Source organism: Coffea arabica, chromosome 2c (assembly GCF_036785885.1).
Source record: "Coffea arabica cultivar ET-39 chromosome 2c, Coffea Arabica ET-39 HiFi, whole genome shotgun sequence".
NCBI classification, from domain to species: Eukaryota; Viridiplantae; Streptophyta; class Magnoliopsida; order Gentianales; family Rubiaceae; genus Coffea; species Coffea arabica.
Genome location: NC_092312.1, coordinates 1,506,444 through 1,512,226, shown reverse-complemented (window position 1 = coordinate 1,512,226; position 5,783 = coordinate 1,506,444). Strand labels below are relative to the sequence as shown.

General features: G+C 36.3%; 1 long non-coding RNA gene across 9 annotated transcripts; it reads right to left on the bottom strand.

Annotated features, from left to right (window-relative positions):
* Positions 1-561: 561 nt before the first annotated feature.
* LOC140028176 (uncharacterized) lies at positions 562-4,844 on the bottom strand. Of its 9 annotated transcripts, none has more exons than XR_011832145.1 (10): positions 4,464-4,837; positions 4,260-4,336; positions 3,878-4,014; positions 2,552-2,618; positions 2,350-2,403; positions 2,068-2,142; positions 1,742-1,777; positions 1,330-1,438; positions 733-762; positions 562-599 (listed from the first exon to the last, which is right to left on the bottom strand). It is a non-coding gene; the product is annotated as an uncharacterized lncRNA (long non-coding RNA). The 9 variants fall into 9 exon arrangements; XR_011832167.1 differs by having other exon boundaries at positions 4,278-4,336; XR_011832156.1 differs by having other exon boundaries at positions 4,260-4,308.
* Between the last annotated feature and the right edge of the window lie 939 nt (positions 4,845-5,783).

Here is a 5,783-nt window from a genome sequence, read left to right as displayed (position 1 = left end):
ATGAATGGTGGGCAAAATTTTTCCTCCCAAATTGAAGAGAAATGAAGAGAAAGTTGGAGAAAACTTGTAAAATTTTTTTAAAATATCTCTTTTATCCTTAAAAATGTCTTGAACAAATATTTAATAACTTTCATATTCAAAATCATTCCACTCATTTTCAAAACCCCCAAACAACAAAACAATCATTTCTCTTTTCTTCTCTTCTCTCGTAACTTAAGTTTTACCTTCTTCTCTTTTTCTATCCTAAACTCTCAAACTTAGCCAAAGTGATGGACTACACTAGATCCGCCAAAGTAGATTGAAGTGATTTCTGGCCTTCCAATTTATGGTCCTAGCATCGCAAACTCTTTTTTTTTTTTTTGCGGCCATTGTTTCAAAAACCGTCTTATACGTGGAATCATGTATGAAAACTTAGCATGACCAAATCAAAAGATAATATGCTTTCCACTTCCTTTTTCCTGAGATGGTTACCAAATCTCAGGAAAAAAATTAAAACTTTTCCGTAAACACATGTACACTTCAGAACCAAGATTGATCAATGTCCTCAGACTGGTTACACTATTTTCTCCAATGTCTCTATATTTCTTTTCCAATCAGAGCTACAAGAAGTTAAGAGAAAAAAAAAGTAAAGAAGCATTGCAGGTCAAAGGGAACTTGTGCAAAGAAATAGGAGTCAGAGCAATAAAGGTGAGTAGTATCAATACCCAAATGCAAGAAAACTTAGAAGGATACAAAACTTTCTGTTGTTCAAATACCTCGTTCCTGCAAAAGAGATACCCAGAATATTAGAAATTTGGCATATAACAGAAATTCCGTCTCCAAATTCGCAACTTAATAGTGAAATATTAAACATAAAGTAGGTAAGTACTCCAACTCATATAATCCCACTACTGATGGTAATAAGCTCAATAAAGTGGTAACAGGGGATGGTTCTCCAAATAACAACTGTAAGCGGGTGAGTTCAGTATGAGGCAACCAACGGATTCCCACCCACACCTCCCCGTCTCAAGAAAATAGAAAAGGGCAAAAAAGGGCGAAAAAAAATAGAAGGAAAAGAAAAAAGAAAGAAAAGGAAATGAATATTGGCAATATGGGAGTCAAATGAAGCAAAGTCTAATCTATTTATACACAAAAAAGGATCACTCTCTTCCAGTTTCAGATCGTTAGTTTTCACTACTACAGGAAGTTCAGCTACCGCCCGCTAGAAGCAAAAAAAAAAAAATTTTAAAGACATCGAGTGAGAGAATTGGGCTCCAAAACACCCTTCCGTACAATGATACAAAGATGGAAAAAGGACAAAAGAAAATGAAGAAAGTTACGGGTAATAACCAGAAATTAGCTAATTCAAAGTCCTCCCAAACTGTTCAATATATTTCTTATCTGCATTGGCTAGGCGATCTTGAAACTGCACCCACTCACTTCTGCACCTCTCTCTTACCTACCAAATTAGATAGAAAAGAATTCAAGCTAGTTACTTGACGTTTGGACAAATCTAATGAAATTCAGTTCAATGCAAAATCATGCAATTCAAACAGAGTGCAGATATAAGACCTATGAATCCTAATTTAAACATGATTGTTAGAATGTAGGTGATATAGAATAACTCAGATTACCATAAAATTGGATGAAGAAGCTTTCAGAGTTGACTTTTGCAAAAAAAACGAAGGACAAAGAAAAGGCCTCAATAAAAAAATATACAGAAAGGTTGAAATGGAAACCGAACAAGTAACAGCTTACATACCCCTTGCCAAGGAGCTTTTCCATTTTCAGATTGACCCTGGAATCAACGAAGCTGAAGCTGTTAGCATCATTATCAACAAAACAAATCTAAATGAGGGGAAACCAGATCAAGGGACAAGTAGGATAATTGACGTGGAAGAAAAAAATGTAAATAAGGGGGTTGCTGCTAAAAAGTTGCTTATTTTATAAATGAAGAACCATTTGCTCAAAAATGGAAATTAAAGTTGAACAGAACAACATTTGCAAACAACTAAACTTCATTATTTTAATCACCTCTAGGAAAAGGAAAAGCAAGTCCCGATGGTTGTAATAAAGTAGTTAACTGACCTGACTTCCCAGAGAAGGAATAACTTGATGAACTATCCACTGAGAGTCAACCACATCAATTTTCTCATGTGCAGGCTACACAGGCAAAATACACTTACAATGAAACTGATAATACGCAGACATCCATTTGAAATACATACATGTTTTCCAATTTTATCTGTTTTACATGCCACTGTCCCGCAGATCTCTCCTTCCAACAGGAATATGAAAAGCAGGTAGACAAGCCTTCTTTTCTAAATCTTTCAAATAATACAGTGATAAGAAACAAATAAAACCACTGACCTCCACACATCTCCTTAGTGCAAAATCCAATCCCCAACCATGCACCAAATCATTCTAGAAATGTTATTGAAAGTAAAAAATCAGCGTGAGCTCTAAGCTGGAAAGAACCAAGGCTAATGAGAGCAGCTAAAAGCAAAAATAGTTGGAGGTACAACAAGGCTTAAAACATACGTATACAAATGACAAAGTTAGAGAAGGGAACCTGAATCATATGCCAAACACATCGCCAAGCATCCCGCGAGAAAACAGGAGCCACAATTTCCACAAAGCTGAATTCAAAAAGGAAAAACACAAGGAAAATTAGTTGAAGGTAAATGTTGAAGCCACCCCAATCCTTTATACTTTTCTTAACTATATATCTCCATTTTAAGGGCCTGAGCATAAATCATGGGTCATAACTCAACCTACAAACACTACCATAAAATCAAATTTTTCAACAATAAGACGTGATATTGCTATGAGATGTCTTGTAGCTAAGCTCTTCTTTTTGGCAATGGTCAACCTGATGAAGAAATATGACCATCAGAGAAAGTGAGCTTCTTGTTTCTGGCAATTTCAACTTTCAAGCCATGTAAATAAACAATAGTTTCCCAAGACAACATTTTTGTTGTTTTTCAGTTTAATATTATTATTTTCTTGGGTTAAAGAGATTGACCTTCGGAAAACCAAACAATCAATCTCTGGAAAATTTAAATCTTTGGAAAACCAAACAATCACTCGGAAGAGAAAAAAACAAATCCTTTTCAGGTTTGGATTATAAGAAAATAAAAACAAGAAAAACAAACTGCATGGCTCCCAAATTGCCATTCAGTCAATCAAAAGAACAATGTATCAGTTCAAAACTACAAAATTCAATCTATTATGATAAGTGAACCCTGCTCAATTACAATACAATCTCATCTCATACTACCTGGGGTCAGTAACTTGCTATCATCTTCTTTCCCGCAGGTGTCTCTAATATCAGAAAATAATGTTTCTTCCATTTATCTCCTTTTTGAATGCGAAGAATTAGCATAAAAGTCCTTAAAAAGTTATTCATAAAGAGGTTAACATATTTAGTTAACTCTACACTCATGACTGTAAGCGTTGGTAGATTTATTAGTTTCAGATACTAAATGATCCTCAGATATCCATTAAATATAGAAGAGATAAAAATTCAGACAAAGCCAGCAATTCTAAAGCCCAAACTGCTAGCCGAAAAATCGTGGAATTTTACACAAATTATACCAAAACCTCCAATTCTCTTAGCTAAATATAATAAATTACCAAAATTTACGAAACCCACAATGGGTATTAGGGCAAAATAATTCCCAAGGTCGGTTTTTTTCTTGAAGTGGTTCGATTATTAAAGAGGGGAAACAACGAAAGAGAACAAGATTTCCTAATGTTGTGCACCAATTAAGGACGATATACTACTACTCCGTTGAAATGTAGATAGAAATTCAGATTAATTGAAACAAAAGAAAAAAGAGCGCGAAAGAGAGAGATTGAGATATTGAGAGAAGGAAGAAAGTTGAAGAAAATATACCTCCGGTTGCAAGGTTATTCTCGGTCTGAAGAACCGCGATACTCTGCATCTTGGACGCCATCGTACCTTCTCTTCTATCTATCTCCCTGAGATTAGCTTTCCTTTTTCAGTTCAGAAACTTCTACTGCGGATTCCGTCTGTAAGTAGTAGAGAGCTACATTAGAAGATGTGGCTGGAATTTGATGATGGGGAGGAGAGGGAAAGACAAGTAAAGAGGGGCAGCCAAACAAACGGCTTCCAGAGTCCAAATCCCAGCTACCAAAGAAATCACAAACCAGTCTCCTAAAAGCAATGAAAAAAATGCTTGCACAACAAAACACAAGAACCATTAGCATCAAACAAGTTTTTACAGAGGAGGAGAAAAACATGAATACAGAGCAACCTGAAGAGAAGACCCGACCTCACTGGAGAGAAAGAAGAAAGCACAAGATCTGCAACCAACAGTGAAGATGGCACGTCCTTGGGCGGTAACAAGCCCGTGGATGAGAAAAAAAAGAGAAAACTGCACGTCAGTGGACAAGGGACAAAAGAAATACGAACTTTAGCCAAAAAAAAAAAAACAAAAAAAACAAAAAGAGGGGCAGACCAGAGGTAACCCGAAGAGAAGATCTGACCTCACCGGAGATGAAGAAGAAAGCCTATTACAACAAAACAAAGGAGGAGGTCAACAAAATTTTGTACCAGGTTCCAGAGGATGCGGATAAGTGATAGAGCAACATTATCCCAAAAAAAACCAAAAAAAGAAAGAAAGAGAATGTAATGGGAGAGAGAATGCAGCGGGAAGAGAGCAAATGCAGCAGAAGATCAGAAAGACGGAAGCACGGGCACATGGGACACTGGCAGGCGAGGCCAGATGGGAAAACTAACGCGCGATGCGCGAACAACATGATGATTCCAATCCACATGCCGGGCACGTGAGAGGACGACGAAAATTCTGGCTGAATGGAGTTGCCATGTTATCTACTTATGTTGATGAGACTGGCACTTGAGTACCGTTCATTTGTTTGATAGTCAACAAGCGGACACGGACTTGCTCCATTGACTAGACTAGATTCTGCGGCAGAACAAACGGATGATAACCCTTTCTAATAGGTAATCCATTCATTGGACATACATGAAATGCGTTTGTTTGGAAGTCTTTTACGATCGTACTTTAGGCTCTGTTCTAGAAGAGAAAATGAGGATTGAATCGATAATCAATCCACAAGTGGACTTGGTAAATCACCAAATTAATCATACTCGCTTTATTTATTTATTATTATTTTTTTTAAAAAAAAAGCAAAGAAAAAATTAGTTAAATTACTTACTTAAAAGAATTAATGGTAATCATACTGGCTGGTAGTTATGTGTCAGCTGCCTTAGCTTGAGTTGTGATTGCTGAAGACACGAGGATCCTGAGTGGGGTGCGCGGGTGGGAAAGGCCAGAGAGTCAAAACGTGTCCAACCCAAGAGAGAGTTCCAAGTTGGGCCAGGGACCAATGGCCTTGCTCAGCCGCCCTTGCTTTTTTTAGCATCCGAGTACAGAAGGGTAGTTCTAATTTTTGATACATCCCAAGTGGTGGGTGGTTGGGAGCATCCACGATGTACAACTACGACTTGTTATTATTAGTTACTAGTATGGTAGGCTACAAAAGAGAACGAAGTGAGCTAAAATTATTATTTGATTGATGTTGTCCCCATGACATGACAATAAAGAAAAAAAAAATTTACTATTTTCTGAGTCCCAAAAAAAAGACTATTGTGTTTGGATTAACTATTTTTTAGTTGAAAAATTTTACTGTAACAGAATTTTTATAGTATATTTTGAAATATTTTTTAAGATATTTTTTAAATGTTAAAAAAAATTTAAACTACTTTTTAGAGTGCTTTTTAAAAATTTTAATAGTATTTGAAAAACTCGGCAATC